Source organism: Watersipora subatra, chromosome 9 (genome assembly GCF_963576615.1).
Source record: "Watersipora subatra chromosome 9, tzWatSuba1.1, whole genome shotgun sequence".
NCBI lineage: Eukaryota > Metazoa > Bryozoa > Gymnolaemata > Cheilostomatida > Watersiporidae > Watersipora > Watersipora subatra.
In genome coordinates, this window is record NC_088716.1 from 9,136,042 (window position 1) to 9,149,923 (window position 13,882).

The following is a 13,882-nucleotide window of genomic DNA, read 5'->3' on the forward strand; positions in this document are numbered from 1 at the left end:
TTTCACTGTCACGCCTGCGCCCTCCCCTGCTCATTCACGATGGTGCGAGAAGGAGGATGGGTAGAGTTCAAGGTTACATGTGCCTCCTGTCACCAATCGTACACTTGGGAAACAACCGCCAGGGTGAACAGAGCTCACGTCATCAACCCCCTGCTGGCACTGCATCACTCTTTTCTGGCGGATGCCTTACGCAGAACCTCCGTTTTCTGTCGCTCCTGAACATCGCGATACCAAGCCACAGCGTTTGCCTCTACCAACAAAGAGAATACTTACATGGTTTGAGTGTTAGTATTTACCCATAAACTTGGAAAATGTGAGTAAAAGCTAGGCACACTAATTGAATAACGACATTTGGAAACAATTTTTTTCTTGAAATGAAAATATGTCATCCTTCAAGCGAAATATATTATAATTTAAAATTCTGATTCTTCATCATAAGATAACACAAAAAAGGGGAAGAGGATTCTACATTCTTAGACTAATGATAATGATACAAATTAATCTTGTATAATGAAGTTTTACAATATTTTACAGTGTATTGCTGAGCAGTACACCCTGCATAACGAGGGATTGATGGCAGCAATCGATTGGGAGCTTGATTAGGCAGGTGACGGTAGATGCGATAGTCCGGGGCATTGCGCACTATACGGGTCCTACACTATGATGGATCAGAGCTGCGGTTTAATAGTCAGCAGCCATCTTGTCAAGGTAAAACTTTGACAGTTTTTATTTCACAGCCTGACAAAAACCCAAATTGTTTAGTAGTTATCAATACATAAACATAGAGTCGCTGATCTAGCTAAATAATTCATTCAAATAATGTGAAAGTGATTGTTGGTCGTGACTTTCTTTACTTTGCAATCAACGAAGACCACCAGCTCTAACGCCATGGAGCTGGAAAGCTTTAAGCGATGCCAGTCCGATCTAATTTCCCACGGCCTGAGAGTGAAGTCCATTACAACGGATGTTGTTACAAAGGTTGTGTGCATACCGCAAGCTTGTGTTTTGGCTTATGCCGGTAATTCGTCGCGGTGAGCGATGGCCTCTACCTGCCTGCTTGGTGTCTAAGATTAGGGCTCTTTTTCCATCAACGGATGATGAAGAAGAGTTTGCAGACTTACAAACAAGATTTGCAGCATAAACCAAAACACAAAATTGGTGTATGCACACAACCTTTTCCGAGCATTTGGCGATGGCTCTCCAAATGGGAATAGATTATCTACCAAAACAATTATTGAAAAACAATAATTGCTGATCATCAAAATTATCTTGATCTTTATATAATAAAATCACAAAACTAATACAATCTCTACTGTAGTAAGTGTACAAGCCAAATATAACAGTTTTTGTGTTCCACGAGTTCAGAATATGTGTGTTCAACCGATGCATTAAATGTGCAACACAAGAATTGTAGATAATGCTTGACACATTAGCATAGCTTTGGTGTTGTTGGCATTAAATGAAAATCCAACTCACTATGATATCGCAGGTCATTATTCCACCCCAACTTAAGGGGTGCAGGCGCCACAAGTTCGTCCACAACAGGATGCATACACAGGCGTTCATGCTCCCCGCGGTCATAGAGACGATGCACAACCTCAGCATCATGGCAGGGCACACATTCCGGAAGAGATGGCATGTCTTGACAGCGCTTGCAGACACACCACTCTGTAGCCGGTGGTATTAGCTCCTAAAGAAATGAACAGTTATGTCTATGCAATCATAGCTAATACATCAGGTCGATGTTATCCAACAGTATATCAGTGCAGCACTAGATTTAAATATTAAAATTGTTAATGTTGTCATTCGAGAAAAATCTGTAATTATTTTTTCGCAATATGAAGTGATAATTATCATCACTAAAATCATATATATAATAATAATATTCGTTTTATCACTCTCAAGCTAAAACTATTACTACTAGCTAGCTTGGCACATAAGAGCTGGCTAGGATTTTGTTAAGGATCTTCTTCAGATAGAGCGTCAGGCTCGAAACGCCAGGGTCTTAACTCTTCAGAATTTGACATTTTTTATGAACGCAACTCAGACATGTACACGTATGTTGAATTGTCAGACGGAATGGCCAAGCTGAAACTGTAAAGTAGCGAGCATCTATATTTGATACGGGGTCTTAGGTAAAACCCGAAGTGTTTGTCATAAACTATTACTGCGATAAGTTTGATATTGAGCTTTGTATTGGCCTTTCAATTCACGCGAGAACATCACGTGACAAGACAATAACCAAACTTCATGGACACGTCATCGAAATCAAGAGATTCCAATCTACGGCGGCTTTTTGTTTTTGAGCTTTTAAGAGCTTTTAATCACATTTCCACATATTTGGCACCTACCACACAAAAGAGTAAGACATGGAGAATCTTTTGATACCAAATAACTGTAATGTGAATTTTGTTGCTAGTCAACCTTTAAGGAAAATTCTGTTCTTGTAACCCAGCCTCTTCCATACTTACCCCGCAAGTAGCCGCATTGAGAAGTGTATCGTATTATAGGTGCTCAAATATGTCTCATTTTTCAAGGCAAATATTTTCTCAGAGTTTTCTCTGTACCTTAAATTTATGTATGTAAAACTCTTTGCCAATTCCAAAAAGCAGTTGATTAGCACAAGTGTTAGAATGTGATCTTCCGAGTTGAATGTTGAGAGTTCAAATGCCGTTTATAGCTATATTTTTTCATAACCTGTAACCCAGCCTCCGACATACACCATGCCTATAACGGTTTAGATTAGCTTCTTTTTAGTCAGCTAATAAAACATTCGGTCAGTTCCTCATATCCACCACTCAGGCAGCTCGAGCTCTAACAAATCCACACTATATGTGTGAAGGTTTCCATAATATTTTCTTTGTTGATCTGAGAAATATTAATTCATTCTAATAAGTATATCCTGAAAAAAACTTAATTAACTCAAGGTAACCAACTATTACTTATTGTTAGAATTACAGGAATTTGGTAAATGGGTCTATCCATAAATAAATGGATTTTTTGGCAAAATTTCCAAACAGAAATTTCATTAAAATAATGCTTCACATATGAAGTATACATACCAAACCCTAAGATGGAAAATAATTGGGGGTGGGGGGGGGGGTAGTGCTCCTCTATCGTGTTTTAATAGTTTGCTAAAGTTAGTGTATATGCACAAAATACTTTATTGTCATAAGGGCAAGATAGAGATGCTTGTACATGGTATACATATTACTCTGAACACAAATATTTAATTGTAATGGATTTCACAATGGCTTTGCTGCCCGTTAATGCATAAATTGGCATTGCGTGCACTGATCTATTGGTGTGGGCTCTTTTATAGGTTGGCATGTTTTGAGTAACAATGGTGACAGGAAACATCAATAAGTTTCTACTACACTTGTATTATTAGTTCAAAATTAGTAGTAGTTTGTTTTCAACGCTAACTTCATACAGCTGTACCTTTAACTAATTTCAGTTTTGCTCAAAATTGCACATATTTCCGAAATTTGCGTCACCGCTGTTACACTGTCACCATTGTTACATCCCTCAACTCATCTAACTATAGGATTAATTTGAGTGAATTCACATTTAACAGTAATTTGTGGTGTTGTTGATGTTCTCATGTATAAGTTACTCGTTATATTGTAAATTTAAGCCATTGTGGGAACTTAACAAGCTTCTAGCAAGTTAGCAAACGGTTGCTACCTTACAAATGTATTACTAAGACTTGAGACTCCAATACTGAGAATGGTTCAAAATTTAATCAAATCTACTCATGAGAGTAACTTGTAACAAGTGCTTGAAACAGAATATTGTTAGGTGGAAAGTCTGCTGGTCATTTCTGCTTTCAACATGGGTAAGACAACATCTGCAGAGCAGATGCGTAAATATCGTGAAAAATACGTCAATATTCAAAACAATAGACTCAATATTTGACTGCCCTAATCAAAATCAAAAGAGTAGAACAAAATAAAGAGCTCAACTTACAGAAGGTCAATTGGAGGAAACTCGAGAAAAAGCAAGAATTAGGGTTAAGCAATACAGAGATAGGGAAAAAACTTTTGAAAGTAAAATTACCAGGTATGTACATTCATTTATTTTCTTCAAAAAAACTTAACCCTTTCGTAAGTGATGCGACATTAATGTCCCTCGGAGTTTTGAGCAAAGAGACATTTATGTCGTTTGGGAAATCCCAAAAGCCGTTATTCGTCAGCCGTTTTATTATTGGCTATTTTTGTTTAGTACTTCAAATATTCTTTTTGCTTTATAATACTAAACATAACACTATTGTGTTCGCTATAATAGTCAGTCAAGAACAAAGTTCTTATGGTCACTACGGCGATCAACTACCACCGAAACATCTTCTATCGCAAACCACTACTACGCCTAAAACTACTATCGAAGCAAAACAATGGCAAGTCAAACGAAACGACCGCGTCGAAAAATTGCTACTAGAACCAACTACGAGGAATATATTGCTGAATATGTGGTTGAAACTGATGAATCTTGTTCCAGTGGAAGCGATATTGATACCAATGATTTTGATATAGAGTCAGAAACCGGTAGCGATAGTGATGAATCTGAACGTGCCGACGGTCATGATCCACGACGACGGTGGGATTATGCAAAGGTGACTGCTTCAAGAAATATTAAATGTAGTGACTTCTATAATGTGTGTGAGTTACATGTATTTTAAATTTCATGTAGTTATTCCTGTAAATAAAAAAGTTATGACGTTTTATGTATCCCTATGTACAAATTGCTAGTCGTTTTGCAAATATATTCACTCTGTACACAAAGGTTTGATTAATTAATATACTTGCGAAAGGGTTAATGCTTCATACTACATATGCGTACATTATGGATGTTTCAAGTTAATGTTTCAAGTATTTTGTAAAAAAATGTTATTTAAGTTTAAATTCATTTTTGTAGCAACCACTTCCCAATTTGGCAACCCACAATCTGAAAATAAAGCTGTAAAAAGATTGATGGAGCACTTCTAAACAGCCCAAGCAAAGGTCGTCAGACTGTCCATTGACTAGCAATGACAGTTGGACTATCATTGTCGGAAGATGGCAAAAGAGATGAGAAAAGATAAAATAAAACAAAGAAATAAAGAAGTAAAAGCATGCCATTGGAAAGTTTCAACTTTTTACTTTTAATTTTGATCCTGATGACCATACAATTAGTGATCCAAAAAGTGAGTGCAATTCCAAACCCATCAAACAACTAGCAAGCACATTGAAAGAATATGGCGCCTTACAGTGCCTCGCGTTCCGTGTTCACAACTCGAGTTGTGAACACGAAACGCGAGCTTGTAAAAGTAAGGTGCAATATATTGGTATTATGGTAGCATAACCGTAGATCTGGTTATATTACCAATGTTAATATAACTCGTTAGCTAATAGAAATTAAACTATGTATGTATGTATGTACTGCAAAACTAGAGCTAATGGCGAATTATAGTGTCCTGAGTTTGCAACTCGAGTTGTACAACTCGAGTTAAACAACTCGAGCTCATCAAAATCCCAAGCCGAGTTCTTTCAACAACAACTCGAGTTTAACAACTCGGCTTGAGAACATCTCATCATTTCATTTTCTCTAGCTATATTTTTTATATGGAATTTTTTGGTGCATCATTAAACGTCGTTGACATAATTTCTATGTTTGTTTATTTTTGGTGTTCATTCAGTTTCTTGTCAGGTTCTAGAAAGATAACTCTTTTTTTCATTTGAAAAAGAAGTGGCCCGGCCCCAACAGATTGTTTTTTAGTTTGCTTTTTACATTCTACAATTGTTTTTGTCTCTTTATATTTATAGAAATAAATATGCGCAAATATCGCCAATATATATAATCTAAATATGTATATATATTTAAATTATTATTATTAAATTTCTGTAAATGAGACACCCCAATTACTCACTTTGCTTTTTTTACAAACCCGTGTTAGTTTTGCATAACACAACTCGAGTTCATCAAAAACCTAGGCCGAGTTCTTTAAATAGCAACTCGAGTTGTACAACTCGAGTTGCGAACACGCAACACGAGGCACTGTAAGGGGCCATAGAAAGAAGTTTATTTTGTGCTAATATTGCTGCCTGGAAAAAAACTTCTAGGCATTATGTAGGAGTAGTAAAAAGTGTAGATGCCTTTGAAGCTGAAGTGTATTTTGTTTTAAAGAATCAAGTCAAAAAACATTTTTGTTGTTCAAACAAAAAATATAGCATGGGTAGAATTTTATCACATAGCCAAGTCACTGTCTTGTCCTATTCTCTCTAAAAGAGGTCAGTAATGTTTTACAGAAGATTTAGAGCACGCAGAATGATCTAAAACATTTTGTTAGTACATTCTCACAATTACATGATCAATATTCATTTTTTCATCTTACGTTATTTAAGCTTAATCATGTTTGTCATGTATTATTACTATTTTATTATTATATATTTTGAAACCAACAAAATACATTTCAAGTTAAGGCTTGTCTATATATATATATATTATATATAATATAATATTTATATATATTATATATATAACTGACAAGCATGTCCTAGCAAACCAACCAGATATAGTGGCGGTAGACAAGGAGAACAAGAGGGCTACTATAATAGATATAGCAGTACCCAATGACTACAATATAGCCAGCAAAGAAAAGGTAGAGAAATACCTCCCTCTTGGAGAAGAAATTGAAAAATGCTGGAATGTAAGAACAACTGTAATCCCAGTAGTCATTGGGGCACTGGGCGCAATAACACCGGCGCTTAAAATGTGGCTTGCCCAAATACCAACAGCAATCAACTCAGGTGAGTTGCAGAAAAGTGCGCTACTGGGAACAGCTAAGATCTTGAGGCGAGTGCTCAAACTCCCAGGTCTCTGGTAGGAGACCCGAGTTAGAGCAGACTTCACAACCCATACGGGGTATCCGGGGTGAGGAAACAATTTTTTATATACATGTATATATATTGTAATCATCAGCTTTAATACCATTATTGATCTCATTGCAGTGAACTTAAATACTTTTAGGTTTACAGAATATAAGAAGCGTAACGATGGTGACAATCGAATGTAACAGCGGTGACGTGTTTACAAGCATGTAGTTCACAACTACCATCTAATATCTGGATAAATTTTAGTGCATATGTCAGCAAGCTTCTTTAAAATAAGACAAATAAGTTTTTATAATTGTGCTTCCCACCAAATCAGAGAGTTTTAAGGATAAACAACTAGCTCTTCAAAATGCATCTATTTCTTTGATGTAACGCGAGTGACACACTAACTAAAAGATTTCTCAGTAGAAATTTACTTTAGTGTGACATATTATACATCATTCAAAAGAGCTTGTTGAGCTCTAAAATAATATCTCATTCAAAATCATCTTAAATGCAATACCAATATTTTATAATTAAGTTTCTGCTCTAATTGTAACAATGGTGATTATGGATAGATCCTTTGGCAGAGCAGTATTATGGTGTAGACATGGGGCTGGCAAAAAGACATAGAGTGGCAAAAAGGGTTAGTGACTGGCAGTATCCAACACAGCAATAGAAATTGATGGAAAATAGACACATTGGAGCTGAGCATTTATCGAACAGCAATGAAAGCGTCATAGTAGGAAACGAACTGACAGCATTATGCATGCAAAATATCTAGATTTAGACTGCTTGCCTCGCGACATAGTCGAGCTACAAGCGAATGTTGACAACGGTTTGAACGCCAATAATGTACCAATTGTAAAAAATGAAACTGAAGGTGACAATGTCATGAACGTGAAGCCAATTCGTGACCAAAATCCGTGACCAAAATCTGCGCCGTATCTCTCAGATTTTTATGTGCATTGATTTGACAATGCCATGTTTGTAAACATTGCGGTTAGACATAGTCTTGCTTGATCTTGCAGATAAGATGGTGATGTGGCTATGGTTTATATAACATTCATTTTATTATTTGTAAATACTGGTTTTCTACTATTTTCATGGTTAAATTTCTTATGTTATTTTCCCTTTGGTAGGTTATTGCTAGCTCGTTTGAATAGCTGGACGTTACGTGATGACGGTGTGTCTGGGAGTTTGAGCAATTGTTAAAAATATATACATGATTGCGTTCTTATTTAATTGACAAACAACGATATCGTATAGTTGCATTTAGGAAACTATTCCTATTACTAATAAAACCGATGTAAATCCTAGATTATAATAAAGTTAAAAAACTGTAATAAATAGAGCTTTAAGGGAGCTACCTTTAGTTTCTTTGAAGCGCTGTAACAAGGTTCTGTAATCTATTGATTACCAAAATAAGATTGCTCATATATATATAGTATACATGTATGTACTTGCGCTCGAGGATAGCCACATGTTCCGCTGGCCGTATGTTCTGCAGGGAGCCACAGATTACGGCTTCAAGTGATTTTGCCTACAGGAGATTACGTCTACTAAAGATTTTGCCTACATGAGATTACATCTACGAGTGATTTTGCCTACAATAGATTACGTCTACAAGTGATTTTGTCTACGGGAGATTACGTCTACAAATGATTTTGCCTACAGGAGATTACGTCTACAATCTGAGATACTATGCCTACGATCCAGAGCCCTATACGTATAGCTTCACAGAGTCCTACGGTAGATGGAAGCTGGCTCGTTTCCAAAAAAAAAAACAGGCCACGCCCACTATTTTTTCATATAGGTAAGTTCAGTGTCGTATAGTTTCACAGAGTCCCGTGACCAAAAGCCGGAAACAAAAACGCTTGATTCCAAACAAACCCGATCGACATACGGATCTCTAATGGAATATTCTTACCTCGCTCTCAACATCTCACTCTTTTGCATTTACTTTACCTTATTACAAAAAATCACTGGTAGTTTCTTGTAGAGAATTTTTTTTTTCAAATGGTGTATAATACAACAATCAATTTCAGAGCGACTGCCAATGGGAGTAATTTTTGTTGGTTAGTGTTGCGGCCTCTCCATTATAACTTATATAAAACAATAGTGGGTGCGGCTTATTTGTTTGGAGCCGTGCGAGCTCCGATATGCGCATCCGCTAGCAGTGAAACTCTGTGAAGTTATACAGCTCTGTACTGGCAGAGTCGTATAGCTTTAAAAAGTCTCGCGACCAAAACCGGAAACAAAAACGTCGGATTCCAAACAAACCGGATCGACATACTGATCTCTAATGGAATATTTATACCTCGCTCTCAATACTGCTCTTTTTGCATTTACTTTACGTTTTTACAAAAACGTTATTAGCAGCTTTTTGTAGGAAATTTTGTTTTCTTTCAAATGGTTCATGATACAACAATCAATTTTAAAGTGACTGCTAATGGGAGTAGTTTTTGTTGATTAATGTTGCGACCTCTCCATTATAACTTATATAAAAATAGTAGGCGTGGCCTGTTTGTTTGGAATCGAGCGAGCTCCCGTCTACGCTTCTGTTAGTCGCGGGACTCTGTCAAACTATACGGCTCTGGGTAAGTTATGATGGAGAGGCCGCAACATTAACTAACAAAAATTCCTCCCATTGGCAGTCGCTCTGAAATTGATTGTTGTATTATACCCCATTTGGAAGAGAACAAAATTTCCTACAGGAAGCTACCCATAACTTTTTCAATTTAAGAAAATATAACTCTTTTAAGAGTCAAATTAAAACATGTCATACCTAAATTGGAATACAACTAGAGTTCTGATAGGTTTTGTATCGGCAACCAGTTTCTGGTTTGGGTTTCTAGAGAAATTACGTTTTAATGTTTGTGCAAAAACCATGGATGCCGCTACTCATCAGATATGACATAGCCGCTGGCAGCAATATTCATTTGCATACCGTTTATGGATACCTTTCGTTCAACTCTTGTCACACAAGTGTGCCAAGCTACTATCAGCTGAAGATGAATTAAGTAAAACATATATGCAAAATATATTGTATACGGTATTGCAATACATCTGCAAAACCAGGCTAAGGTAAGCAGTTACAGATATCCAGATCATCTGCATGCGACTAGATAAAAATATAATTTATGTAGCAGTGACAAACAACAAAAACAAAATAATAGTGCAGTAAAATTTGGAATTCTGTTAAAAAGCATGCGCAACACAAGTTTCAGGTGAGCAGTTGGATACTACTAAAATTTTGACAATATATTAGGCTGAAAAATATTAAGCATAAGAAAATATAAACAGAGCGAGTAATGACAAGAACATTCGGCTTAGAAGACACTCTTCAGCTCTGCTCCTCAACAGGCGCTTTAGGCTAAGAGTTAACTGATGACGCTAACTCTTTGCGCAACATCTCGCATTGTCATTGAAGCACTCCCAAAGCTGACAGACGATCCATTTTTCAGCGCTTCAGTGGCTTTTCTACACATGAAGTGCAGACGTACCGTGACAAACTTCTTCACCAGACGATGCCCTAGCTGATGTTGGCAGCTTGACGATGTCAATGCATGGCACCTTGCGCGGAGTTCTAAACAATGGTTGGTCAACGCTTCCGCTATTTTTGGCATACGAATTTTTACCTCATAGACACATACAGCGACCGCCCATTTCATAAGCTCAGAAAAGAACTCATCATTCACCTCAAAAAAGGCACCATCTGTAAATTCTTGAGCTGGGTGAACCTTGATTGGTTTTGATGACAGCTGTCCGCAACACGGAGTTGGTCTGTGCAGGTCTTGCACAGTTGCCGCAGTTTCATCAACAATTTCATAACGCAGTATTTGCCGAGATAATAGAGAGACTGCTGCTCAGCTTCACATAAAACATCTTCAGGTGTAAATGCTGATGGAATCTCAACAGTAGAGTCTTCATCGACCAGAGGCATTAAGTTAGCAAACAGAAACTTTGCTAAATACTGACGTTCATCAACTGCAGTCTCCAGTTTTTACTTTGAAATACTGAGCAATGCAAACATTTTTTAAAGCATATTTAAAGTCACGGGGGATGGTACAGGGTTTTTACTGCGGATAACGGAGAAAAGATTTTCTACACAGTCTTGTGCCAGCCGTGATGTTTACAGGAACTGCAACTTTCCAGAATTTATGAGTGATTTACCAAGACTCACAACAGCGGTTGTAGATAGTTGTACACCTGCCTGCACAGGCTTTCATGTTGCTTTCTGTCCGATTTGACAGATTTTGGCAGCTGTGAGAAAAACACTGATAAATGCAAGTGCAGAAGCATACATCGCAGGGTTATGCGTGGAGAGAATAATTACAGGATGGCGGTTGTTCATAAAATTAAACCACTTGTCAACGGCTTTGACAACTCAAGCTGTGGTCAGGTATGACACAGGTCGTCCCTCCTTCTCGAAGAGATACAGCAGGCCTGCACCGACTGAGTTACTAAATATGTGCAGTGCCTTGCCAACATTCATCTTTCCAAAGTGAGCGCTGTTAGTCAGATCGCTTATCTTAAGGTAAGGTGTTAGTTTAAGATCTTTATCTTCCTGGAATCTAACGAGGTCCTCGATGTGACCTATATCCACTGTATTCGCAGGCAGATGATGTTTGTTGACTGTAGTAGCAGAGAGAGTTATTGTCTTGTGATTGAGGAAAGCGTTGGCAAGGTTTTTGATGACATGAGGCACATCAGCTATGAACTCAGTAGCACTGCCTTCAATCAAAATAACGAGAATGTTAATCTTGCTGATGACTCCAAACTGTCTCCACATACTACGGTTACCAGAACCCATGTCTGAGGTGAATGCTATGATATCCAGCCCGGGTGCTTTCGCCTTGGCAATGATATCTATTAAAGTGCGTTTTATGCTCAAAGATGACATTTAGCGACCAGTAAAATGATACCCGACCACCTGCTTCCATCTTTTGGCTATGTCTGCAAAAATCATCCATATGTAAATGTGAAAGGGTAAATGTGCATAAATTGAATTGATGATGATAAATGAATTGAATGATAAATTAAATCAAGCTGAACAAAAATAAATGATATGTATTGCCTATCACTGTCGTTTAGTTCATGAACAACCCTTGAACTCTGAGAAAGCCATGAAAATCTTGTATATAAGCCGACAATAGGGAAACCAAAAATCTGTTCACCAAAAAAGCTTATGATCCAAATAGTTACATAAAGCTAGCTCCTGTCTCCATTCCATCTATGAACTAAACCACTATTTTTCATCAGTCAAAAGATATGCTCTTACCACCCAGCATAAAGACCAATTCATGATTTGCCTCCTCTTGATGGACTGGCAGTGTTATCTGCCCCATTACTTTCAAGCTGCTAGGGTCATACTCAACAGCTTGCTTTAGTTCCATCTCATCAAGGGTGAGACAACAGAGCTTGCCAACACCCCCCATAGAAGCAACCTAAATGCACCAAAAGTAACATACAATATTCACTGTAAGATCTAATGTATAAATCACTTTAATATATATACGTTTTTGGCCTTATAAAAATGATCTCTGACAACTTGGGAACATTTTAACAAACATAATGAGATAGAAGCGAACGCCAACAGCTTCATATGTTCCCAATAAACAAAACTTTTGCAACTTATTGCCAGGGACAACTAGAGTTATTTACATTTCTAGAGGTGATTCAGTCATAGAAAATGCCTCAGTTTCCATTTTGTGATAAGAATTTTTTGCCGAACCAAGATTTGTCTAAAAAACATAACATATATACTTTTAGGCTCCAATATTCAAACACTGAACGCAGCACACTGGAAGAGAAGTTCATGTTGCACATGCTGTTGTAAAGTTTGTATGGAAAGAAGAGCAAATGACATGGTTAACAATTCTGTGTAGCCCGTTGTTCCACATGCAAAGCGTAGCTTTAAAGACTTCTTAACAGTCTCCAGCTCCCAAATAAGGCCACGAGTGCACCGTCGAGATAATGCCGATAGCTGGTCCTTGTTAAATAACATGCACATTTTCATCTCGTGCTGTCTAAGCTTGGCTTCATTTTCTCTTTTCTCTTTCTGCGCCTAAAATGAAAAAGTTATGAACACAACCCAAGCAAACGGAAGTATTTTAAGATACATAAATTATTACAGAAAAACGTGCATGATTTAATGTGCAAAAAACACCGCCCACTGTAACAATTGGACCAAAATGGGTAAGAACGTTATTCTTTACTGAAAAATGGCAGTATGTATTAGAGGTGGAACGAGACAGGTTTTTTAAGTTCGAGACGAGACTCGAGACACTGTCTTGTAAAAATTCGAGACTCGAGACACGAGTCAGTAAAATAATGAGCATTTGGTGATGATTTCACTACACAAGTACTAGCTACTTGGTATATATAAAATTAATAAAACTATTATTAGATTGAATTTTCACCTGGTGTAAACGATTTAAATACAACATTTTAATAGTGATATGCATGTAGTTTTTGTAAACAAAAGTGTCACAAACAGCTCTAAAATACCGAAGTGTTATATTCTAAGAATTTTGAGCTTGATTGATCATAATTATTATAAACATATTGCTTTGTAAATGTATATTTTTATCATCTATTGAATAGGTCTTACTTTTTAATGTACCTAATGTGTAATGAAACCGATAGCCGTCGCTCTACAAAGAAATACCGCAACTAAAATAACACACGATAACACTTTCATTCTTATCGTTTCATTAATGTTAAATTTTGTTTGTGTATTAACTGTAGTATGTGAATTATATTTAAATTGTACTCATGAAATTATATTAATTACTGTATACATGCACATGTAATGTATATTCTTATATTGAGCGAACAAAACGTCATTGTTAACCGAACACAGACTATGGTCGACGCGGCCTTTCGTTCGTTTCTCCGTGTCCGGGCAAGTTTTACCCGCGATTGGTAGTATATACGTAAAGAGGCCCGAATTTTATGAAGGGCCGTTGGTGTTTAGACACGATACGATAAAATACAGATATTTTACCCGCAAAAGGCTTATTTATTAA

At 37.0% G+C, this 13,882-nt stretch overlaps 1 protein-coding gene and 1 pseudogene across 1 annotated transcript in view; one reads left to right on the top strand and one right to left on the bottom strand.

Moving 5' to 3' along the window:
- Nucleotides 1-8,265, bottom strand: part of LOC137404036 (baculoviral IAP repeat-containing protein 7-B-like) — a 98,318-nt gene extending 90,053 nt beyond the window's left edge. The window contains exon 1 of the mRNA XM_068090189.1: nucleotides 8,219-8,265. The gene's annotated coding sequence lies outside the window, so the exon portion shown is untranslated. The remainder of the gene's footprint in view (nucleotides 1-8,218) is intronic.
- The window catches only part of LOC137404761 (two pore channel protein 2-like), a 272,314-nt pseudogene that overhangs the window by 141,340 nt on the left and 117,092 nt on the right, over nucleotides 1-13,882 (top strand).